This window comes from Notolepis coatsorum (genome assembly GCF_963971535.1).
Source record: "Notolepis coatsorum genome assembly, chromosome: 1".
Lineage (NCBI taxonomy): Eukaryota > Metazoa > Chordata > Actinopteri > Aulopiformes > Paralepididae > Notolepis > Notolepis coatsorum.
This window is the reverse complement of record NC_140165.1, coordinates 138,564,717-138,591,324: the sequence shown is the minus strand read 5'-3', so window position 1 is coordinate 138,591,324 and position 26,608 is coordinate 138,564,717.

Here is a 26,608-nt window from a genome sequence, read left to right as displayed (position 1 = left end):
GGTGTTTCATCGTAAATGTAGGAAAAACCTGTGAAATAACAGTGTTTCACTGCTGAACTTTAAGTTCTGTCACTTAATTGAAGGAGTTTGATCATAATAATTTAGGAAAATACTGTCAAATGACAGTATTTCACTGCTGAACTTTTAGTTATGTCACTTAATTGAAGGTGTTTCATCATAAATGTAGGAAAAACCTGCCAAATAACAGCGTTTCACTGCTGAACGAAGTTCTGTCACTTAATTGAAGGAGTTTGATTGTAATAATTATGGGGAAACCTGTAAAATAACAGTGTTTCACTGCTGAACTTAAGTTATGTCACTTAATTGAAGGTGTTTCATCATAAATGTAGGAAAAACCTGTGAAATAACAGTGTTTCACTGCTGAACTTTAAGTTCTGTCACTTTATTGAAGGAGTTTGATCGTATTTTTTTTAAATACTGAAAGTTGCCTTATTTTCACATTCAGTAAAATGATGAGTATCTTATGTGTTTTTACATACAATTCAATGTAATTTAACATTCAACACAATTAAGCAAATACATGTATTTAAAAAGAATTACCTGTAGAATAACTGAAGGTTTTTACTGTTTTTTAATTATATTATTCTCTTTTTTAACATTATTTAACATTACATTTAAAGTTTAACAGCAAAAAAACAGAAAGTTGCCTTATTTTCACATACAGTAAAATGATGTATATTCTAGGTGTTTTACATGTAATTTAACATTCAAGACAATTAAGCAATGGAATAATCCTGTAAAAAAAAGATAATTTCTTATTAAATCAATCTACAGATTACAACCTTTATTTAATGGTTAATATTTGTATTAAAGGTTATTTACTGTATTTTTATGGAATTTCCTGTATTTTTATGGGATTTACACTTAAAGTAGAAAAACAAAAGTAATCTGTAAAATAATACATTGAAAGTCCCGTAAAAATAAAAAAAAATTTAAGAGTGTAGACACGCAAAAAACCCTTAACTCTATCACTAAAAACCAGATTATACATCATACCTTTGCATGTTGGAAAGAAACTATTAAACTAATGGGAAATCAAAATACCTTGTTAATGACCATGCCCCTGTGGAACAACCCTTGTGTCCCCAAAATTATTAGTGATGGAATATCTGAAAATTGGAGAACCAAGGGAATCAGCGAAATAAGAGACTTGTATAACCAAAGCATCTTTTCTGATTTTAATTCCCTGAGAGCGAAATATAATTTACCTTCATCCATCTTTTTTAAATACCTACAGATACGGAACTGGGTCAAAAATAACAGTTATAGCTATCCCCATATGTCTGAAACACCAATAGAGAAACTGTTTAACACTACAAAAACATCAAAGGGCCTGATATCTAAAATCTACACACTGATGAACACTGAACAGAAAGATGATAGGATGCTACAACAAAAAGATAAATGGGAAAAAGATATTAAACACAAATATACCATGAAAGAATGGCAGTCATTGCTCCAGAACTCCCAAACAACTTTAACAAATACCAACCATAGGTTAACACAATTTAATATACTACACAGAATTTATTATACACCTCACAGATTATATCAATTTAGCCACGAGACATCACCCAATTGTCTTCGATGTCAACATGCTAAAGGGGACCTAATCCACACGTTCTGGAATTGCCGGAAGTTAAATTATTACTGGAAATTTATATTTGAACAACTTTCAAAAATTATTGGAAAGACGATGACTCCTGACGCACAAATAGCTATTTTGGGTGATATCTCTATGCTGATTAACTTTGACAACTTTGAAAAGAAATTTATCCTGTTAGGAATGTCTGCTGCAAAAAATGTATTCTTTGTCATTGGAAATCTGAACCCCCTCCCCCGACTAAACAATGGTGGGCAGAACTCCTATCCTATTGCACACCTGAAAAAATCATGTATAATGTGAAAGGAAAAATAATACACTTTCAGAAGATCTGGGGTCGGGCAATGGATTACATACCAAATATGGGTATAGAACTGGAGAGAGCCAATTGAAGCATAGAGATTGTGGATATTGTCTTTTTATATTCTATATTTGTCTGCCTGTTTTTTTCTTTTTGTTGTCATATTTATTATTTTATTCAGGTAGTAGCACAGACAATCATGGTCTTAAAGTAAATCATGCATTCGATAGTTTTTTCTTTTTTTTTTGTACTAGGAAGGGTCGGGGAAGGGTTAGTAATTGTTTAGTTAGGAAATGTAATTTATATATTTATAACTTGCATTTTACAACTGTATGTAAATGAAATGTTAAAAGCAAATAAAAGATAATAATTGAAAAAAGAAATGCCGTCATTACCCTACCGAAGATCGGCGCTGATTAAATAACAAACGTCTTTGTGTCAGAAATCCTATGCCCGATAATCGTCACTTTATTTGTATTCACTAGAACACTTTTGGTCGAATCAGTAATTTAAACACCTCACTCCTAATTTTGCGGATTTCTAATTCCTCCGTGGCGCGTAGTTTTCAATCATTGACGAACTTTAAATATTAGATCCCATTATGCCTAAACGCAGGATATAGCACCTTTTACCACAATCAAACCTACCACCTGTGCAATCAACGCTGTTTTAGCCCGTCGCCGTTCGCTCGTTTTACAAAATAAAAAATACGCATACCGAATTTGCTCATTCTAATCCCTAATTTATCACTTCTTTCTTTCTCTCTCTCTTTTAAACGCCAATTTTCCCTATGCTTTCCCTAACAAATGATTGAATTGCAATTCGGAAACAACGCACTATACACCCACTCTCTGAACCCCGCCCCGCCATGAACTGATCTAGATCTGTATATCTAGTGTATCAACCCAGATCTGGAACAGGGACGGCACCGAGTCCATCCTCTGACAGCGTCGGTACAGTCTCTGCCCCTCTCTGGCAGGGAGGCGTCCTGGCAACGGTCGTCTCAAAGCATTCTGTATGGCAAATACACACTCGTTCTGGATTTCCCAGTATTAAGTATTTCAATTGATCAAAAGTCTCTTCTTCAGCGGTGGTTTCAACAGCAGCAGTATTCAGCAGCAGTATTCAGCAGCAGTATTCAGCAATAAGGAGCAGGGCCTTCATCGACGTTCAGTTGATGGTGGTGTCTTGTTTCTCTCGTTCTCTTGTTCCGTTAGTCTGTCTCATCTCTCCTCTTCTTCCCGGGGAGCGTGCTTTTAAACATTCCAGCACGCCCCCTGCTGCTCGCGTCATCAAGATGACAGACACAAACTCACAACCAACCAAAACCCGCCGGGGGCCATCTGAGACAGAGAGAATCCTGCCTCTTTTCTCTAACGCTTGTTATAACCTATTCCTTTATTTGCTCAATATAGACTTGTTGCATTATTTTATGTCATTTCTTATTAAACATTTATCTCTGGTCTGGTCCTAATATACATCTTCATGAAATCCCTGAACAGATTTGATTATCAGATAAGCAGTTGGATAATTCCATTAATTTACAGAGGTTCCAATATTTCAATAATACTTAACTTATCATGAGGTCATCCAACACTACTTGAGTAATGCTTCAGACTTTATTGTTTATCTAATCATATGATACTAAATGATTTACTTGATAATTCCAGTTATCGATATAGTGAGAACCAAGCTTTTGATATATTTTTATTCAGAATAATAAGCTAAATGTCCTTATTATATTTCTATGTTTGTTTACTGCCAAATGTACCTATTAATCCTGCTTTTGGTCAAAACGCTCTCTGTCCTTTGTGGGCAGGGGCTCTGTAGGTAACTCTGCTGGTCTAATTTGGAGCCAAGCTTGTTGTCACAGGCTTGTTGTCACAGGACCTACAGCTGGTGATGAGATATGACTAAAGTTCCCCTTAGGCAGTGGCGGCTGGTGAATTCTTCTCCAGGGGGGGCGCTATACCAAATATTTTGCAAACATGTACCAAGGCACGCATTGGCGAATATTATCACCATTGCCATCAATCAATATATGATCACAGTCAGTCAAATGCAACCACGTTTCCAATAGCCCTACACAAACACGCACAGCTCTCTCTCTCTCTCTCTCTCTCTCTCTCTCTCTCTCTCTCTCTCTCTCTCTCTCTCTCTCTCTCTCTCTCTCTCTCTCTCTCCAGACTGTTGATGTCCATGTCCACTGCCCAGACTGCATCCAGCTAGCCATATAGCTGTTGTTGTTGTTGTTGTTGTTGTTGTTCTTACCGAACCAGCTAACTACTAGCAGACAACCAGACAACTACTAGCAGAGCATATTTCCTAGTAGCCCTCGAGGCGATGTCACGTGCCACTCTCAGCCAATTAGCGACTACTTCGGGCACTAGACCAAGCGCCCTCGGATATCGTATTTGATTGTGTTATGTTGTACATACGTATTTATTTACACGTACGTATTATGCCCTGTGAGTTGCGCACTGACCATGGAGCTGAGATCGAGCGCCCATGAAAAGGGGTTGGATGGGGCTAGGCCGCTAGGGCCGGGGGGCGTGAATACTTTCCCAAGGCAGTTGTATCAGGCCGCGTAAACCGAACGCGGAAGGACAACTGCCTTGGGGAAAGTATTCACGCGGCCGGGGGATGAATAGGACACGCAAAAGAATTCTTCTTTCTTCTTCTTTTTAACCAGGGGGGGCGGCGGTCTAGCGCTCTCTATGGACCAGCCGCCACTGCCCTTAGGGTCTCGTAAATTCCTTCAATTCTATTAAATCTGCCCTCGGCTAAACCTGGCCTGGTAACCTGCTGGATTTGGTCACTGTCCACTGAGTTTTACTGCAGCGTAGGGTTATCTTTTGGCCCTCATCTGTCTTCTGCTCTCTACCACAGACCTCTTAAGACAAAAGACTCCCTTTGGGCTGTTTTAACAGCTGCCTCTTCTCGCCTTCCAGTGTAGACAGAAAACCAGTCTTATTTCACATTTATTTGAACAAGGCCTATTTCGTCCAATACTGGTTTAATATTTAAAACCTTTGTGACGATCACTTCACACCTCTTTATGATTACGTCACTAACTCTTGTTCTCTGATGTCCAGGACCTCACCTCTCCGTCTACACCTCAACCAATGACCCTTACCAGCCTGAACCCTCATGGACCTCACACTCACCCGGCCTGTCACTACTCCACTCCTTGACCATTGTCTCTGAGCTCTTCTCACCACCTTGGACCTTGCTACCATACTCCAATTAAATATTCTAAACCGCTCTATTCTCCTGTCCCTGTTTTCTGCTCCTGGGTTTTAGAAAAGACACCTCACCATAACACAAAATAGCATTTAGCACAGGCCTAAGCTCTCTCTCCTCTCTCTCTCTCTCTCTCTCTCTCTCTCTCTCTCTCTCTCTCTCTCTCTCTCTCTCTCTCTCTCTCTCTCTCTCTCTCTCTCTCTCTCTCTCTCTCTCTCTCTTCCTCTCTCTCTCTCTCTCTCTCTCTCTCTGTCTCTCTCTCTCTCTCTCTCTCTCTCTCTCTCTCTCTCTCTCTCTCTCTCTCTCTCTCTCTCTCTCTCTCTCTCTCTCTCTCTCTCTCTCTCTCTCTCTCTCTCTCTCTCTCTCTCTCTCTCTCTTCTCTCTCTCTCTCTCTCTCTCTCTCTCTCTCTCTCTCTCTCTCTCTCTCTCTCTCTCTCTCTCTCTCTCTCTCTCCTCTCTCTCTCTCTCTCTTACATTTAGTCATTTATCCAAAGCGACTTACGAGTTTTGTACAACAAGACAGCAGGAAGGTACAACTATATCAGCTGAGTAACAATGTTCATCAAAGTGTTGAGTGCTATTAGTGTAGGTTAGTAGGCCTATATTAGGACAAGTGCATGACAGTAATGTTAGTTAGGGTTAGTTTTTATTTTATTTTTAAATTTCATTTAATTTCAGATAATGATTATGATAATCATGATATGATAATCAGATATGATCTCTCTCTCTCTCCCTCTCTCTCTCTCTCTCTCTCTCTCTCTCTCTCTCTCTCTCTCTCTCTCTCTCTCTCTCTCTCTCTCTCTCTCTCTCTATCACACAGGCAAGCATTCTCCTCCTAAGAATATCCGTCTGTTTGCTTATTTGTTTGTGCATTGTGCCGTTTCGTCAACCCCTCTGACTAGGACAGGGCGCGGATCTAAGCTCGGAAATGCAACAGGGCCCAGAGGCACCACTGTGGCTAGTGCAGAGCTCTTCTTCTAATTATGGGCTCAAAAAGTGCTCTTGGATGCCACTGGCATGGGGAGCTCTGTAGAGAGAAAGAGGAGGGGTCGGGGAAAAGGAAGAAAAGGAAACTGCAAAAAGGAGGAAGAAGAGAGAATGACTACATGTACATGTGGACCTGCGAGTCTGGATTAGCAAGTAGACAGGAGCAGGACTCCTGACCGTGAATTCATTAACTATAGTATTAGCTAGGTCGACTGAGGAAACAACATGTCAAGTTATATATCAGAACAGCTTTCTGAATGCTTGATTCAGTTTCCCTAATGCTCCAGGGGAATGGATGGCAAGTAAACTCTTCATATAGCTGGAAAGGAATTAAAGTATCTTCTCTTCTCTCTCTCTCTCTCTCTCTCTCTCTCTCTCTCTTCTCTCCTCTCTCTCTCTCTCTTCTCTCTCTCTCTCTCTCTCTCTCTCTCTCTCTCTCTCTCCTCCTCTCTCTCTCTCTCCTCTCTCTCTCTCTCTCTCTCTCTCTCTCTCTCTCTCTCTCTCTCTCTCTCTCTCTCTCTCTCTCTTCTCTCTCTCTCTCTCTCTCTCTCTCTCTCACACATACACACTCCCACACCCAGCGTAGGCAGAGCAGAAGGCCGGGGCAGCCGTCTCCTCTCAGGGTTGCTCCATGTGGACTCCATCACAGATGGGCATCTGTCACTTAGATTCAGCCTCACGCTTATAAGCCGAACGCACACACGCGCACACACACGCACACACGCACACACGCACGCACGCACGCACGCACGCACACACACACACACACACACACACACACACACACACACACACACACACACACACACACACACACACACACACACACACACACACAATGTCAGAGTTAGACTACACAACTACAATTTGAAGCATGTCATCGCCAACAAGACAATATGTTCCGCTCATTTATTTGTTTACCATACTGTTGTTGTGATAAGATGAGATGGCTTTATTATTATTAAAACAAACACAGAGGTTTTGACTGAATCCATATGGTGTTTTGAGATTTTTCGGGTTACCATACTTGTCTGTTACACGTTACTAATGACCTGCTTCAAGTTGTTGTCCAGTTCCTCAGTACAGTTACAAAATGAATACACGTTTTGTAACACGCTTTGGCGTCTACGTCTCTGGGCCTTTTCCAGCGCTTCTCAAAGACAGCAAAGGAAAGGATAGATAAAAATAGTTCCTGTCTAGCCCATAATGACAAAACCATGCCTGCCGATCCGGACTCTAACTTCGTCTCATTCAGAGACAAAAAGCCAAGAGCAACATCAGGGTTTCCTGGCCTATTCAATCATGCGCAAAGCACTCCATTAAAAAAATTAAATCGGACCGGAAGGAGTTCTTTGTATTATCTTACTGACTACATTTCAGGGGTGCTAGGAATTAAATAATTTTTTTCAAAATATAAAAATGATAATTACAAGACCTTAATAGGAGAAGCCGGGAGCTATTCTATGCAGTAATCAGGAGGGGTTACATAGAGAGAGAGGGGGAGAGAGAGTGGTGGGGGGAGGGGGCATGAATGAGTCATAACATTAAATAAATTAATTGCAGTGCAAGCTTCACCACCTCAAGCAAGAGAGGAAAAAAAGCTGCCTGACCCCTGTTATCAATGCTGCAGAGATCACCATGCCAGGAAAAACATTGCTGTTTGCTGCATAGCCTCTCCCAGTCAAATTTTGATCTAAGCAGCAGATACTCTCTAAGTGGCAGATAGGGTCCATAATTCCAATCTAGTGTAGCCTTAGTTTATGGGATCTTATAGTTATATTTTTGTTAGGATTATTTCATATTATATCATGCATGTTAATTTTATGTTTATTTTAACCACAACCTTGGTCTAGAAGCTTTGAACCATTTCCTAGGTAAACACCCAGACCAAACACCTCCACATGAATTTATCATGGAACTGATGAAATTTACACTGAATAGAAATGTATTTATGTTTTAAATACCTATTACCAACAGGAATATGGGTCTGCTATGGGATCCCCATCCGCATGCGCCTATGCGTGTTTATTTATGGGTAAGTTTGAAGAGGACTTAATTTACAACAATACGTTATATAGACCCTATATTAAATACTTTGTTCGATTTATCGATGATATTTTCATGGTCTGGTCAGGAAACGAGATAGAACTGTCATCTTTTTGTCTTATTAAACTCTTGTGTAGAATCCATCACTTTTAGTATGGAAAAGAGCCGAGAATCCATTCACTTCCTAGATGTAAAACTAACTAAAGTTAATAACCTAATTGCCACAACCATCTACAGAAAACCAACGGATAAAAACAATCTCCTACAGTTTTCTAGTCACCACCCGGTGCCTTTAAAGAAAAGCCTGCCTGTAAGTCAATTATACAGACTCAAACGTATCTGTAGCTCTCAGGAGGAGTTCCACTCCGAAAGTGAAAATATGTTGGGACGATTTGATGAAAAGGGCTACCCAAAGCAGTGTCTTAACTCTGCCATGGCCACTGTAAACCAAATTGAAAGAAAAGAACTATTCCGGAAGAAAGAAAGAAACAGAACACCAGGCACCATTAATTATGTCCTTACTTATGATCCATTTAGTTACGTTATCAAGTCCACAGTCATGAAACACTGGCACATTCTATCATCGGATAGAACTTTAAATGATCGCTTCCAACACCCTCCACGCTTTACACATAAAAGGGCTACCAACCTGAAGGACCGCCTTGTTAGAGCGGACTTGTATTCAAAGCCAGAGCCTTTTATTCATGGAAGCTTCCCATGTAGAGCATGCACATCTTGCAGCCACATGATCAAAACAAACACATTTCACAACTCCCACACCGGGAAGAATTACAAGATCAGATCGCTAATAACATGTAATTCCACACACATAATATATCTATTATTCTGCCCATGTAAAAAATACTATATTGGACAGACATCCCGCAAATAAAAAATCAGATTGAACGAACACAGAAGCAATATAAAGCGGACTGACATTAATTCCCCTGTGGCACGACATTTTAACGAAATGGATCATAAAATTAATGACCTCAAGTGCATAGGTCTAGAGATGATTTTTCTTAATAGAAGGGGTGGCAACCATGAACAACTTATTTTGCAACGGGAATGTATATGGATTCATCGGCTCAAATCTCTGTATCCAGTTGGGATGAATGTTCAATTTGACTCCATTCCTTTAGGTGAAAGCTATCCTAAGTTATCTACTGTATAAACAAAAAACGAGTACACTGATTAATGAATGGTCTAACAACCTGATACCCCCAATGTACTGTCTTTTGTTCCATACAGATTTGTAAATTTTATATTGTATTGACATCGGCTCAAATCTATGTATTCCATCTGGGATGAATGAAGAGTCCATTTTGGCTCCATTCCTTTAGGTGCTATCCTAAGTTATCTACTGTATGAGCTCCATTCCTTTAGGTGCTATCCAAAGTTATCTACTGTATGAGCAAAAAACTAGTACACTGTTTAATGAACGGTCTAACAACCTGATACCCCCAATGTACTGTCTTTTTTATTCCATACAGGTCTGTAAATATTGTATTGTAATATGTATTAATTTGTTGTGTCATACATAGCCATCATACGCATTTATGTGATACTGTGATGATATCTACCTGTCAATCTAGCCCTGCTACTAATCATGACGTCAACCTATAGCCTGTTGACTGATTGCCGATTGTTCCCACCTGTATGTTGTCAAGTACAGCCTATTTAATGTTTGTTTGTCACATTTGTCATTTGCACACTGATGAAGGCCGGATGGCTGAAAACTTTTTGTGCGCTATAACAACTTGTGCATAAAAATAAAAACAACGATATTCCCAGAGTGTGGTCCCTACCTCCTTTTTTGCAACTTAATTAATGTTGGACTACGCACCTGTCTGAGCGCAGTGGTTACCCCTTTTTCTACTATTTTAAAGTACAGTAATTATGTTTCCAGTTAGTTACATATTTGTTTAGGGTCAGCTTATGTTCTGTCCCTTCATTATTTTTAGTTCCTACACTGAAAAAAAAAGTTTGTTGGATTTACTTGATTTTAATGTGTACATTGGTTCTGCATGATCAGAATATATCCAACTGACATACTTTTCCTCGTTCTCCTTACTTATTTATTGCTTGTGAACCCAACATATTGCATTCACATTAAGATTACTTAAAATAAACATGTTGATTCAACATATTTGTCGTTACAGTAAACACAATTTAATTGTGTAATGTTAACATATTTTAATGATGTTCAACACTAACTCCAACTTGATTTCTTAATGTAAATCTAACTTGATTTGTTCAAAACCCAACTTGATTTCTTAATGTAAATCTAACTTGATTTGTTCAAAAGTCAAAACGCAACTGATTTCTTAATGTAAATCTAACTTGATTTGTTCAAAACACAACTTGATTTCTTAATGTAAATCTAACTTGATTTGTTCAAAACACAACTTGATTTCTTAATGTAGATCTAACTTGATTTGTTCAAGCTCATACAATCTTACATGTTTTGGCATTGACAAAAAAGGCAAAGAGTCAGAGTTATGTACCAAACATGTTTAACATTTTATTGAACATGAGGTAGGTGAACAACAGCAGTGGCTATATATAGTCAATATATAATAATAGATAGTCAATGTTTCTAAAACTGTTCGGGACAGTTGACTATCAAAGTTGAAATACAAAATACAACAAGTAAACCCTGCATCGACAGCATATAAATACTGCTGGGAATGTAACAGAAACTATCAAGTAGGTCCAAGCTTTTGCATCACTACGATTAAGGCATCATAACACATTAAAACACATTTTGCTGGTTAGTGTTTGTCCTTGTATTTAAAGATATATCCATTAATTATGAATTGATAGTACTAGTACATTTCCATAATGTTTTGAATTGTTAGTGTTTTAATTATCTTTTAATTTAGTTGTTTAAGAACTCCTGGTACGTTAGTGTGATAGAAATGTGTGTATATTTTGCGTGTATGTGTCTTGGTGTGATCAAAATGTGTGCGTATGTTGCATGTATGTGTCTTGGTGTTATACAAATGTGTGTGTATGTTGTGTGTATGTGTCTTGGTGTGTTTGAAGCTCCGCAATGTAGTTTTGGGAACAAAAACATGACCTGTAGTATAATGTTTCAGTGGTTCTCTATAAAGTGCATATGCTCACTGTAAAAGGCAAATACTAGAATGTGGGCTTTTATTTGAACATCATTAATTTTCCCTAATGTGCATTGACATTTAAAAAATAAAAATTTCTTGTCCAGATACTTTTAAAGGGATTTCAAATAATAGGTAATTTGAATGTAATTTTGAATTTTTATACAGCAGTTGGGCTGTAAAAATACAGAGAATATATAGCAAATATCTGTAAACAAAAAATCACTGCTGAACTTTGTGTTCTGTCACTTAATTGAAGGAGTTTGATTGTAATCATTTTGGAAAAACTTGCCAAATAACAGCGTTTTACTGCTGAACGAAGTTCTGTCACTTAATTGAAGGAGTTTGATTGTAATAATTATGGGAAAACCTGTAAAATAACAGTGTTTCACTGCTGAACTTAAGTTATGTCACTTAATTGAAGGTGTTTCATCGTAAATGTAGGAAAAACCTGCCAAATAACAGCGTTTCACTGCTGAACGAAGTTCTGTCACTTAATTGAAGGAGTTTGATTGTAATAATTATGGGGAAACCTGTAAAATAACAGTGTTTCACTGCTGAACTTAAGTTATGTCACTTAATTGAAGGTGTTTCATCGTAAATGTAGGAAAAACCTGTGAAATAACAGTGTTTCACTGCTGAACTTTAAAGTGGAGATGAAGCAGTGCGATAAATACATATTCATAGCATCACATTAGTATTTAGATAAGCCACAGAAGAAATCACGTTATAAAAATAAGCAGTTTCTAAGAAAAAACGATTTGTTGTGTGCATTTCTGAAGCATTTAGCATTATGGGCGCGGCCATTTTGTTGCTGACGTCATGCCGCTGGTTTGGTGTATACACTGCTGGTACACTGCCTATAGTGAATGGGTCAGTCAGTAAATAAAATGTTGCCTACAAAACAACGGGACCGCGGTGGTTCTGTTTGTATTGCTCCTGGCTGTTCAAACTAATTTTACCATGTGAGAGAGAGGAAAGTTGGTTAATTTCCACAAACTACCAGTGAAAAAAACAGTGTTGTTGGCATGTTGGCTCAGGCTGGCTGCACTCAGGCGGCGCGACCAGCCTGTTGGACAGGGAAGGAGGATCTGCAGAGAACACTTCATTGCCTCGGATTATGTTGTTGGGGTGGGATGTTTGTCCAGAAGACCACTAATCAGCTGAAGCCTGATGCGGTTCCCTCGGTCTTCGACAGACAGACCGGCGTTAGCTCTCGGGAGCGATCGCTAGCTAGTTGGCACCAGCCGGCGACCGGCGTTAGCAACCGGGAGCGATCGCTAGCTAGTTAGCACCAGCCGGGGACCGGCGTTAGCAACCGGGAGCGTCGCGGAGCATTCAGCCTGCTGGCTACCTAGACCCACTTCAACCAGCCGAGCGTCGGGAGCTCCAGCAGCTTGTCGATGTGCTAATAGCCTGGAGCCAGCTACCGTTAGCTTGCAGAGGCTCCAGCACACCGACAAGCTGTGTAGCCAGCTACCGTTAGCTTGCAGAGGCTCCAGCACACCGACAAGCTGTGTAGCCAGCTACCGTTAGCTTGCAGAGGCTCCAGCACACCGACAAGCTGTGTAGCCAGCTACCGTTAGCTTGCAGAGGCTCCAGCACACCGACAAGCTGTGTAGCCAGCTACCGTTAGCTTGCAGAGGCTCCAGCACACCGACAAGCTGTTTAGCCAGCTACCGTTAGCTTGCAGAGGCTATTAGCACACCGACAAGCTGTGTAGCCAGCAGGCTGAATGCTCCGCGACGCTGGTTGAAGTGGATCTAGGTAGCCAGCAGGCTGAATGCTCCGCGACGCTCCCGGTTGCTAACGCCGGTCGCCGGCTGGTGCCAACTAGCTAGCGATCGCTCCCGAGAGCTAACGCCGGTCTGTCTGTCGAAGACCGAGGGAACCGCATCAGGCTTCAGCTGATTAGTGGTCTTCTGGACAAACATCCCACCCCAACAACATAATCCGAGGCAATGAAGTGTTCTCTGCAGATCCTCCTTCCCTGTCCAACAGGCTGGTCGCGCCGCCTGAGTGCAGCCAGCCTGAGCCAACATGCCAACAACACTGTTTTTTTCACTGGTAGTTTGTGGAAATTAACCAACTTTCCTCTCTCTCACATGGTAAAATTAGTTTGAACAGCCAGGAGCAATACAAACAGAACCACCGCGGTCCCGTTGTTTTGTAGGCAACATTTTATTTACTGACTGACCCATTCACTATAGGCAGTGTACCAGCAGTGTATACACCAAACCAGCGGCATGACGTCAGCAACAAAATGGCCGCGCCCATAATGCTAAATGCTTCAGAAATGCACACAACAAATCGTTTTTTCTTAGAAACTGCTTATTTTTATAACGTGATTTCTTCTGTGGCTTATCTAAATACTAATGTGATGCTATGAATATGTATTTATCGCACTGCTTCATCTCCACTTTAAGTTCTGTCACTTTATTTAAGGAGTTTGATCGTAATAATTTAGGAAAAGTATTTATCGCACTGCTTCATCTCCACTTTAAGTTCTGTCACTTTATTTAAGGAGTTTGATCGTAATAATTTAGGAAAAAACTGTCAAATAACAGTGTTTCACTGCTGAACTTTAAGTTCTGTCACTTAATTGAAGGTGTTTCATCTTAAATGTAGGAAAAACCTGTGAAATAACAGTGTTTCACTGCTGAACTTTGAGTTCTGTCACTTAATTGAAGGTGTTTCATTGTAATAATTTTGGAAAAACTTGTGAAATAACAATGTTTCACTGCTGAACTTTAAGTTCTGTCACTTTATTGAAGGAGTTTAATTGTAATAATTATGGGAAACCTTGTAAAATAACAGTGTTTCACTGCTGAACTTTAAGTTATGTCACTTAATTGAAGGTGTTTCATCATAATGTAGGAAAAACCTGTGAAATAACAGTGTTTCACTGCTGAACTTTAAGTTATGTCACTTTATTGAAGGAGTTTGATCATAATAATTTTGGAAAATACTGTCAAATGACAGTATTTCACTGCTGAACTTTAAGTTCTGTCACTTAATTGAAGGTGTTTCATCTTAAATGTAGGAAAAACCTGTGAAATAACAGTGTTTCACTGCTGCACTTTGAGTTCTGTCACTTAATTGAAGGTGTTTCATCGTAATAATTTTGGAAAAACTTGTGAAATAACAGTGTTTCACTGCTGAACTTTAAGTTCTGTCACTTTATTGAAGGAGTTTAATTGTAATAATTATGGGAAACCTTGTAAAATAACAGTGTTTCACTGCTGAACTTTAAGTTATGTCACTTAATTGAAGGTGTTTCATCATAAATGTAGGAAAAACCTGTGAAATAACAGTGTTTCACTGCTGAACTTTAAGTTCTGTCACTTTATTGAAGGAGTTTGATTGTAATAATTTAGGAAAATACTGTCAAATGACAGTATTTCACTGCTGAACTTTAAGTTCTGTCACTTAATTGAAGGTGTTTCATCTTAAATGTAGGAAAAACCTGTGAAATAACAGTGTTTCACTGCTGAACTTTAAGTTATGTCACTTTATTGAAGGAGTTTAATTGTAATAATTATGGGAAACCTTGTAAAATAACAGTGTTTCACTGCTGAACTTTAAGTTATGTCACTTAATTGAAGGTGTTTCATCATAAATGTAGGAAAAACCTGTGAAATAACAGTGTTTCACTGCTGAACGTTAAGTTCTGTCACTTTATTGAAGGAGTTTGATCGTAATAATTTAGGAAAATACTGTCAAATGACAGTATTTCACTGCTGAACTTTAAGTTCTGTCACTTAATTGAAGGTGTTTCATCTTAAATGTAGGAAAAACCTGTGAAATAACAGTGTTTCACTGCTGAACTTTGAGTTCTGTCACTTAATTGAAGGGGTTTGATTGTAATAATAATGGGAAAACCTGTGAAATAACAGTGTTTCACTGCTGAACTTTAAGTTCTGTCACCTTATTGACGGAGTTTGATTGTAATAATTATGGGAAACCTTGTAAAATAACAGTGTTTCACTGCTGAACTTTAAGTTATGTCACTTAATTGAAGGTGTTTCATCTTAAATGTAGGAAAAACCTGTGAAATAACAGTGTTTCACTGCTGAACTTTGAGTTCTGTCACTTAATTGAAGGTGTTTCATCGTAATAATTTTGGAAAAACTTGTGAAATAACAGTGTTTCACTGCTGAACTTTAAGTTCTGTCACTTTATTGAAGGAGTTTAATTGTAATAATTATGGGAAACCTTGTAAAATAACAGTGTTTCACTGCTGAACTTTAAGTTATGTCACTTAATTGAAGGTGTTTCATCATACATGTAGGAAAAACCTGTGAAATAACAGTGTTTCACTGCTGAACGTTAAGTTCTGTCACTTTATTGAAGGAGTTTGATCGTAATAATTTAGGAAAATACTGTCAAATGACAGTATTTCACTGCTGAACTTTAAGTTCTGTCACTTAATTGAAGGTGTTTCATCTTAAATGTAGGAAAAACCTGTGAAATAACAGTGTTTCACTGCTGAACTTTGAGTTCTGTCACTTAATTGAAGGGGTTTGATTGTAATAATAATGGGGAAACCTGTGAAATAACAGTGTTTCACTGCTGAACTTTAAGTTCTGTCACTTTATTGACGGAGTTTGATTGTAATAATTATGGGAAACCTTGTAAAATAACAGTGTTTCACTGCTGAACTTTAAGTTATGTCACTTAATTGAAGGTGTTTCATCATAAATGTAGGAAAAACCTGTGAAATAACAGTGTTTCACTGCTGAACGTTAAGTTCTGTCACTTTATTGAAGGAGTTTGATCGTAATAATTTAGGAAAATACTGTCAAATGACAGTATTTCACTGCTGAACTTTAAGTTCTGTCACTTAATTGAAGGTGTTTCATCTTAAATGTAGGAAAAACCTGTGAAATAACAGTGTTTCACTGCTGAACTTTGAGTTCTGTCACTTAATTGAAGGGGTTTGATTGTAATAATAATGGGAAAACCTGTGAAATAACAGTGTTTCACTGCTGAACTTTAAGTTCTGTCACTTTATTGACGGAGTTTGATTGTAATAATTATGGGAAACCTTGTAAAATAACAGTGTTTCACTGCTGAACTTTAAGTTATGTCACTTAATTGAAGGTGTTTCATCTTAAATGTAGGAAAAACCTGTGAAATAACAGTGTTTCACTGCTGAACTTTGAGTTCTGTCACTTAATTGAAGGTGTTTCATCGTAATAATTTTGGAAAAACTTGTGAAATAACAGTGTTTCACTGCTGAACTTTAAGTTCTGTCACTTTATTGAAGGAGTTTAATTGTAATAATTATGGGAAACCTTGTAAAATAACAGTGTTTCACTGCTGAACTTTAAGTTATGTCACTTAATTGAAGGTGTTTCATCATAAATGTAGGAAAAACCTGTGAAATAACAGTGTTTCACTGCTGAACGTTAAGTTCTGTCACTTTATTGAAGGAGTTTGATCGTAATAATTTTGGAAAATACTGTCAAATGACAGTATTTCACTGCTGAACTTTAAGTTCTGTCACTTAATTGAAGGTGTTTCATCTTAAATGTAGGAAAAACCTGTGAAATAACAGTGTTTCACTGCTGAACTTTGAGTTCTGTCACTTAATTGAAGGGGTTTGATTGTAATAATAATGGGGAAACCTGTGAAATAACAGTGTTTCACTGCTGAACTTTAAGTTCTGTCACTTTATTGACAGAGTTTGATTGTAATAATTATGGGAAACCTTGTAAAATAACAGTGTTTCACTGCTGAACTTTAAGTTATGTCACTTAATTGAAGGTGTTTCATCTTAAATGTAGGAAAAACCTGTGAAATAACAGTGTTTCACTGCTGAACTTTGAGTTCTGTCACTTAATTGAAGGTGTTTCATCGTAATAATTTTGGAAAAACTTGTGAAATAACAGTGTTTCACTGCTGAACTTTAAGTTCTGTCACTTTATTGAAGGAGTTTAATTGTAATAATTATGGGAAACCTTGTAAAATAACAGTGTTTCACTGCTGAACTTTAAGTTATGTCACTTAATTGAAGGTGTTTCATCATAAATGTAGGAAAAACCTGTGAAATAACAGTGTTTCACTGCTGAACGTTAAGTTCTGTCACTTTATTGAAGGAGTTTGATCGTAATAATTTAGGAAAATACTGTCAAATGACAGTATTTCACTGCTGAACTTTAAGTTCTGTCACTTAATTGAAGGTGTTTCATCTTAAATGTAGGAAAAACCTGTGAAATAACAGTGTTTCACTGCTGAACTTTGAGTTCTGTCACTTAATTGAAGGGGTTTGATTGTAATAATAATGGGGAAACCTGTGAAATAACAGTGTTTCACTGCTGAACTTTAAGTTCTGTCACTTTATTGACGGAGTTTGATTGTAATAATTATGGGAAACCTTGTAAAATAACAGTGTTTCACTGCTGAACTTTAAGTTATGTCACTTAATTGAAGGTGTTTCATCATAAATGTAGGAAAAACCTGTGAAATAACAGTGTTTCACTGCTGAACGTTAAGTTCTGTCACTTTATTGAAGGAGTTTGATCGTAATAATTTAGGAAAATACTGTCAAATGACAGTATTTCACTGCTGAACTTTAAGTTCTGTCACTTAATTGAAGGTGTTTCATCTTAAATGTAGGAAAAACCTGTGAAATAACAGTGTTTCACTGCTGAACTTTGAGTTCTGTCACTTAATTGAAGGGGTTTGATTGTAATAATAATGGGAAAACCTGTGAAATAACAGTGTTTCACTGCTGAACTTTAAGTTATGTCACTTTATTGACGGAGTTTGATTGTAATAATTATGGGAAACCTTGTAAAATAACAGTGTTTCACTGCTGAACTTTAAGTTATGTCACTTAATTGAAGGTGTTTCATCTTAAATGTAGGAAAAACCTGTGAAATAACAGTGTTTCACTGCTGAACTTTGAGTTCTGTCACTTAATTGAAGGTGTTTCATCGTAATAATTTTGGAAAAACTTGTGAAATAACAGTGTTTCACTGCTGAACTTTAAGTTCTGTCACTTTATTGAAGGAGTTTAATTGTAATAATTATGGGAAACCTTGTAAAATAACAGTGTTTCACTGCTGAACTTTAAGTTATGTCACTTAATTGAAGGTGTTTCATCATAAATGTAGGAAAAACCTGTGAAATAACAGTGTTTCACTGCTGAACGTTAAGTTCTGTCACTTTATTGAAGGAGTTTGATCGTAATAATTTAGGAAAATACTGTCAAATGACAGTATTTCACTGCTGAACTTTAAGTTCTGTCACTTAATTGAAGGTGTTTCATCTTAAATGTAGGAAAAACCTGTGAAATAACAGTGTTTCACTGCTGAACTTTGAGTTCTGTCACTTAATTGAAGGTGTTTCATCGTAATAATTTTGGAAAAACTTGTGAAATAACAGTGTTTCACTTCACTGCTGAACTTTAAGTTATGTCACTTAATTGAAGGTGTTTCATCATAAATGTAGGAAAAACCTGTGAAATAACAGTGTTTCACTGCTGAACGTTAAGTTCTGTCACTTTATTGAAGGAGTTTGATCGTAATAATTTAGGAAAATACTGTCAAATGACAGTATTTCACTGCTGAACTTTAAGTTCTGTCACTTAATTGAAGGTGTTTCATCTTAAATGTAGGAAAAACCTGTGAAATAACAGTGTTTCACTGCTGAACTTTGAGTTCTGTCACTTAATTGAAGGGGTTTGATTGTAATAATAATGGGAAAACCTGTGAAATAACAGTGTTTCACTGCTGAACTTTAAGTTCTGTCACTTTATTGACGGAGTTTGATTGTAATAATTATGGGAAACCTTGTAAAATAACAGTGTTTCACTGCTGAACTTTAAGTTATGTCACTTAATTGAAGGTGTTTCATCTTAAATGTAGGAAAAACCTGTGAAATAACAGTGTTTCACTGCTGAACTTTGAGTTCTGTCACTTAATTGAAGGTGTTTCATCGTAATAATTTTGGAAAAACTTGTGAAATAACAGTGTTTCACTGCTGAACTTTAAGTTCTGTCACTTTATTGAAGGAGTTTAATTGTAATAATTATGGGAAACCTTGTAAAATAACAGTGTTTCACTGCTGAACTTTAAGTTATGTCACTTAATTGAAGGTGTTTCATCATAAATGTAGGAAAAACCTGTGAAATAACAGTGTTTCACTGCTGAACGTTAAGTTCTGTCACTTTATTGAAGGAGTTTGATCGTAATAATTTAGGAAAATACTGTCAAATGACAGTATTTCACTGCTGAACTTTAAGTTCTGTCACTTAATTGAAGGTGTTTCATCTTAAATGTAGGAAAAACCTGTGAAATAACAGTGTTTCACTGCTGAACTTTGAGTTCTGTCACTTAATTGAAGGGGTTTGATTGTAATAATAATGGGGAAACCTGTGAAATAACAGTGTTTCACTGCTGAACTTTAAGTTCTGTCACTTTATTGACAGAGTTTGATTGTAATAATTATGGGAAACCTTGTAAAATAACAGTGTTTCACTGCTGAACTTTAAGTTATGTCACTTAATTGAAGGTGTTTCATCTTAAATGTAGGAAAAACCTGTGAAATAACAGTGTTTCACTGCTGAACTTTGAGTTCTGTCACTTAATTGAAGGTGTTTCATCGTAATAATTTTGGAAAAACTTGTGAAATAACAGTGTTTCACTGCTGAACTTTAAGTTCTGTCACTTTATTGAAGGAGTTTAATTGTAATAATTATGGGAAACCTTGTAAAATAACAGTGTTTCACTGCTGAACTTTAAGTTATGTCACTTAATTGAAGGTGTTTCATCATAAATGTAGGAAAAACCTGTGAAATAACAGTGTTTCACTGCTGAACGTTAAGTTCTGTCACTTTATTGAAGGAGTTTGATCGTAATAATTTAGGAAAATACTGTCAAATGACAGTATTTCACTGCTGAACTTTAAGTTCTGTCACTTAATTGAAGGTGTTTCATCTTAAATGTAGGAAAAACCTGTGAAATAACAGTGTTTCACTGCTGAACTTTGAGTTCTGTCACTTAATTGAAGGGGTTTGATTGTAATAATAATGGGGAAACCTGTGAAATAACAGTGTTTCACTGCTGAACTTTAAGTTCTGTCACTTTATTGACGGAGTTTGATTGTAATAATTATGGGAAACCTTGTAAAATAACAGTGTTTCACTGCTGAACTTTAAGTTATGTCACTTAATTGAAGGTGTTTCATCATAAATGTAGGAAAAACCTGTGAAATAACAGTGTTTCACTGCTGAACGTTAAGTTCTGTCACTTTATTGAAGGAGTTTGATCGTAATAATTTAGGAAAATACTGTCAAATGACAGTATTTCACTGCTGAACTTTAAGTTCTGTCACTTAATTGAAGGTGTTTCCTCTTAAATGTAGGAAAAACCTGTGAAATAACAGTGTTTCACTGCTGAACTTTGAGTTCTGTCACTTAATTGAAGGGGTTTGATTTTAATAATAATGGGAAAACCTGTGAAATAACAGTGTTTCACTGCTGAACTTTAAGTTCTGTCACTTTATTGACGGAGTTTGATTGTAATAATTATGGGAAACCTTGTAAAATAACAGTGTTTCACTGCTGAACTTTAAGTTATGTCACTTAATTGAAGGTGTTTCATCTTAAATGTAGGAAAAACCTGTGAAATAACAGTGTTTCACTGCTGAACTTTGAGTTCTGTCACTTAATTGAAGGTGTTTCATCGTAATAATTTTGGAAAAACTTGTGAAATAACAGTGTTTCACTGCTGAACTTTAAGTTCTGTCACTTTATTGAAGGAGTTTAATTGTAATAATTATGGGAAACCTTGTAAAATAACAGTGTTTCACTGCTGAACTTTAAGTTATGTCACTTAATTGACGGTGTTTCATCATAAATGTAGGAAAAACCTGTGAAATAACAGTGTTTCACTGCTGAACGTTAAGTTCTGTCACTTTATTGAAGGAGTTTGATCGTAATAATTTAGGAAAATACTGTCAAATGACAGTATTTCACTGCTGAACTTTAAGTTCTGTCACTTAATTGAAGGTGTTTCATCTTAAATGTAGGAAAAACCTGTGAAATAACAGTGTTTCACTGCTGAACTTTGAGTTCTGTCACTTAATTGAAGGGGTTTGATTGTAATAATAATGGGGAAACCTGTGAAATAACAGTGTTTCACTGCTGAACTTTAAGTTCTGTCACTTTATTGACAGAGTTTGATTGTAATAATTATGGGAAACCTTGTAAAATAACAGTGTTTCACTGCTGAACTTTAAGTTATGTCACTTAATTGAAGGTGTTTCATCATAAATGTAGGAAAAACCTGTGAAATAACAGTGTTTCACTGCTGAACTTTAAGTTCTGTCACTTTATTGAAGGAGTTTGATCGTAATTTTTTTAAATACTGAAAGTTGCCTTATTTTCACATACAGTAAAATGATGAGTATCTTATGTGTTTTTACATACAATTCAATGTAATTTAACATTCAACACAATTAAGCCAATACATGTATTTAAAAAGAATTACCTGTAGAATAACTGAAGGTTTTTACTGTTTTTTAATTATATTATTTTCTTTTTTAACATTATTTAACATTACATTTAAAGTTTAATAGCAAAAAAACAGAAAGTTGCCTTATTTTCACATACAGTAAAATGATGTATATTCTATGTGTTTTACATGTAATTTAACATTCAAGACAATTAAGCAGTGGAATAATCCTGTAAAAAAAGATAATTTCTTATTAAATCAATTTACAGATTACAACCTTTATTTAATGGTTAATATTTGTATTAACGGTTATTTACTGTATTTGTATGGCATTTACTGTATTTTTATGGCATTTACACTTAAAGTAGAAAAACAAAAGTAATCTGTAAAATAATACATTGAAAGTCCTTTTTATTATATAAATCAACTCCGTAGATCATCCTCCATATGTGTGTGTGGGTTTTACAAAGTTTAAACAATGGGAAAGCATTAAACCGATCATCTGTCTAAACCTCCTAACTCTATTCACCCTCAAATCTGTGTTAGTTTTTTTCATCTGCTGAAAAGTTGGGTTTTTGGAGTTTTTTTTTTGGAGGTTTTGTCCCGACAGCAGCGGTATGTTTAATACTTATGTGATCATAGATCAAAACTAAATTATTTAGAGACACTGTGAATCAAAATTAAGCCTAGAAAATAATTATTCAAATGGTAAATATGTCTGTAAACAAAGTTGTTGGCCCTGTCATTGTAAACAACAACAGTGAAGTCACTTTACAAGTTCCTTCGTAGCTTCAAACAGTGTTCCAGGGACCCATTATTCCTCTGAGGACTATGTGTATTTACTTTTAAAAATAATACCATAATTATTTTCACTTAAGTAGATATCTCTCCCCTGATAGATAACTCTCCCTGGTAGATAACTCTCCCTGGTATATATCTCTCCCTGGTAGATATCTCTCCCTGGTAGATAACTCTCCCTGATAGATAACTCTCCCTGGTAGATCTCTCCCTGGTAGATAACTATCCCTTGTATAACTCTCCCTGATATATAACTTGTTGTTTTATTGCTGAGCTGTAGGGGGTTGCATAGGTAATGATGAAACAAAGTGTGTATAAATGGAAGGTTTGCTCAGCATAGTGCAGATCAATAATTGCATGGTGCGTCGCCAGGTTGATCCCTCCACAAGGGATCTGAATAAAACGCTGTGACGTTTACCTCTCTCTCTCATTCACACACACACACACACACACACACACACACACACACACACACACACACACACACACACACACACACACACACACACACACACACACACACACACACACACACACACACACACACACACACACACACACACACACGTTATGATACTGTCCTTGATAATTGCACATTTCAAATCCACAGGGAGGCATTAAGCTGCCATCACATTCATTAGCTCAGACAGTCATTAATCTAATCTAGAGAGAGAGAGAGAGAGAGAGAGAGAGAGAGAGAGAGAGAGAGAGAGAGAGAGAGAGAGAGAGAGAGAGAGAGAGAGAGAGAGAGAGAGAGAGAGAGAGAGAGAGAGAGAGAGAGAGAGAGAGAGAAAGAGAGAGAGAGAGAGAGAGAGAGAGAGAGAGAGAGAGAGAGAGAGAGAGAGAGAGCTTAGGCCTGTGCTAAATGCTATTTTGTGTTATGGTGAGGTGTCTTTTCTAAAACCCAGGAGCAGAACACAGGGACAGGAGAATAGAGCGGGTTAGAATATTTAATTAGAGTATGGTAGCAAGGTCCAAGGTGGTGAGAAGAGCTCAGAGACAATGGTCAAGGAGTGGAGTAGTGACAGGCCGGGTGTGTGTGAGGTCCATGAGGGTTCAGGCTGGTAAGGGTCATTGGTTGAGGTGTAGACGGAGAGGTGAGGTCCTGGACATCAGAGAACAAGAGTTAGTGACGTAATCATAAAGAGGTGTGAAGTGATCGTCACAAAGGTTTTTAAATATTAAACCAGTATTGGACGAAATAGGCCTTGTTCAAATAAATGTGAAATAAGACTGGTTTTCTGTCTACACTGGAAGGCGAGAAGAGGCAGCTGTTAAAACAGAGAGAGAGAGAGAGAGAGAGAGAGAGAGAGAGAGCTGTGCGTGTTTGTGTAGGGCTATTGGAAACGTGGTTGCATTTGACTGACTGTGATCATATATTGATTGATGGCAATGGTGATAATATTCGCCAATGCGTGCCTTGGTACATGTTTGCAAAATGTTTGGTATAGCGCCCCCCCTGGAGAAGAATTCACCAGCCGCCACTGCCTAAGGGGAACTTTAGTCATATCTCATCACCAGCTGTAGGTCCTGTGACAACAAGCCTGTGACAACAAGCTTGTTGACTTCTCATCTGTCGGCACATCTCAGCACTGAGCCCCACTCTACATTACCACCGTATGTATTATTTTATAGCGGGTCATAAACTTGCCTGATGCCCTGTTAGTAATGATGGAATCCTGGAGGAGGGTAATCGTGTCTCAGAGACAACAGGCAACATTACAAGCAGCATGCCATCTTCTTATCCTCCCGTTTTATTATCCTCCAAGCCCGGCTGCAACCAAGGGTGGATTACAGGCCGGGCATGGAGGGCAAAGATGGGTTGTACCATGTTCAAGTGTGTATAAACATACAAAATCACACACATTTAATTGGAATATGTGCCCTTGCGGGTGCAATTTCAGTTGTGTAATTGTGTAATTTGGCTCCTAGAGACCATGCTCTACTGTCTTTAGCTATGAATTTACACAACAGTACAAATTACAATAATATTTCAGTTTTATCTGAAACAGAGGAACAGAATGTATAGGGAGGTGTTAGTGGTTACGTCATTGCTGTTTCCGGCCGGTCCACCTCGTAAAATTGCAACGTATTTCCCCATTGCCCATTTCTAAATTGTCTCGTTTAAAACAAATAAAGCATGAACATTTGCATGGTGTACCTTTCTGTGAGTATTCATCCACAATCTATAGCTCAACATGAAAATATTCGCAATTAATCATAAATAAAATCGCAGAATTTTATTTCAACCAAAATGCTTAAACAATAATGTTAGTGATAGAAGGGAACTCATTTTGTGCAAAATGGAAAGCTTTTCAATGTTCATGAGGCAGAATTGTTACAATAGCCGATAATCCATTTTCCCAAAGATAAATCCCTATAGGGAGGTGTAGTGGTTACGGCATTGCTGTTTCCGGCTGGTCCACCTTGCAAAATTGCAACGTATTTCCCCACAAATTTGATTAATTTAAGATTAAGTTAAAACTAGCTAGATAAATAATATTGATAGGTGTATTTGAGACATCTGAGAGGCTGAAGACATCTAGAGGCTATGTAACTGGGACCATTTGGGGTTTGGTGTAAACAAGAAAGGTAACCTGATTAACGATACACACACACTCTGTCAGGGGACACACATCAATACACCCAACTAGTACCACTGTCTCAGCTAAAACAATTGCATTTCAACCCATATCCAGCTTCTACTTTCTTGTCGTGAATTGGTCATTTGCCTTTGAAAGGGATAACCTGTCCCTCGTGAGTTCTTGAATTGATATGGTCATGGACCAGTCGACCAAAGATTCGCGGGACGACAGAGTATTTCAAACGGAGCTTTTATTTCACAGAGAAGAAGAACAGTCACCCCGCACGGGCTCATCCTCTCGCACCAGTAGAAGAATGAATGCATGACATGACAGCGTTATATGCCCTCTTGGACAGAGAGAGAAGGGGAGGGGTGTGTGTGTGTATGTATTTGTGTGTGTATGTATGTGTGTGTGTGGTGTGTGTGTGCTAGTCTGTGTGGTGTGTGTGTCTGTTAATGGATGTTTTCTAAGGGGGCCATCTGGTTAACATCCATCTAATGGTTCGTGATATTCCTGACATTTCTCATAACAGTTGGTGTGTAACTGTGTGTATGTGTTTGTAAGTGTGGGTGAGCGATGTGTGTGTGTGTGTGTACGTGAGTGTGTGTGCGTGTGCGCGTCGGAAGAGGAGGATGTGTGTGTGTGTGAGGCGCGTGTGTGTGTGTGTGAGGAGGGAGCCACAGGATGGATGCAGCAACGGGGTCATCAGGTCACATGCAGGGAGGAGGAGGATACAGACACACAGACGCCAGGCCCCATTAGGAATATTATACATTATGGCCTTTAGATATAAGATATAAAAACAAGTAAAAAGAACAACGTCTAAACACTATACAAAATATACAATATTAAAAGGATAAAGATATTCTCTTGGATCTTCCACTTATAATGTAAATTAACCCTGGGTTCTTTTAATTGAATGTCGGCTCGGTGAGCAGAGATGAGACAGGAGTCAGATGGCAGTCCACAGTTTACTGAACTTCTCACAGACACAGGACAATAAGCATAGATCACAATCTGGACTCCAGGCATATGTACATCCACGCAGGGAGAGCACAGTTGCACAGGAGCCCCGATAATACAGAAGTTAGCTCATTTATACATTTGTCGTTGGACACCCCTCCTCCTGGCCTAATGATTGATAGTTGTCACCATCATAGTCTAAGGACAAAGAGAAACACGCGGGAAGAGAAGGTATAGGAAGGGGTCCCTTCAGCACATGCCCCTCACTAAGGGTGGGGGCCGAACGACAACTGGTCTCCGGGGTCCCCCGCATTTGGGCGGTTGTGTATCTGTGTGTATATGATTGTGTATGCGTTTGAATGAGTGTGTGCGAGACTAGACACGAGTTCATGTCCTCAGTTTTAATCATTACTCTTTCACTTGACACTTTTGTGATACTTAAGCAACCAAGTGGTGGCCATAAATTCTATGTGTGTTTA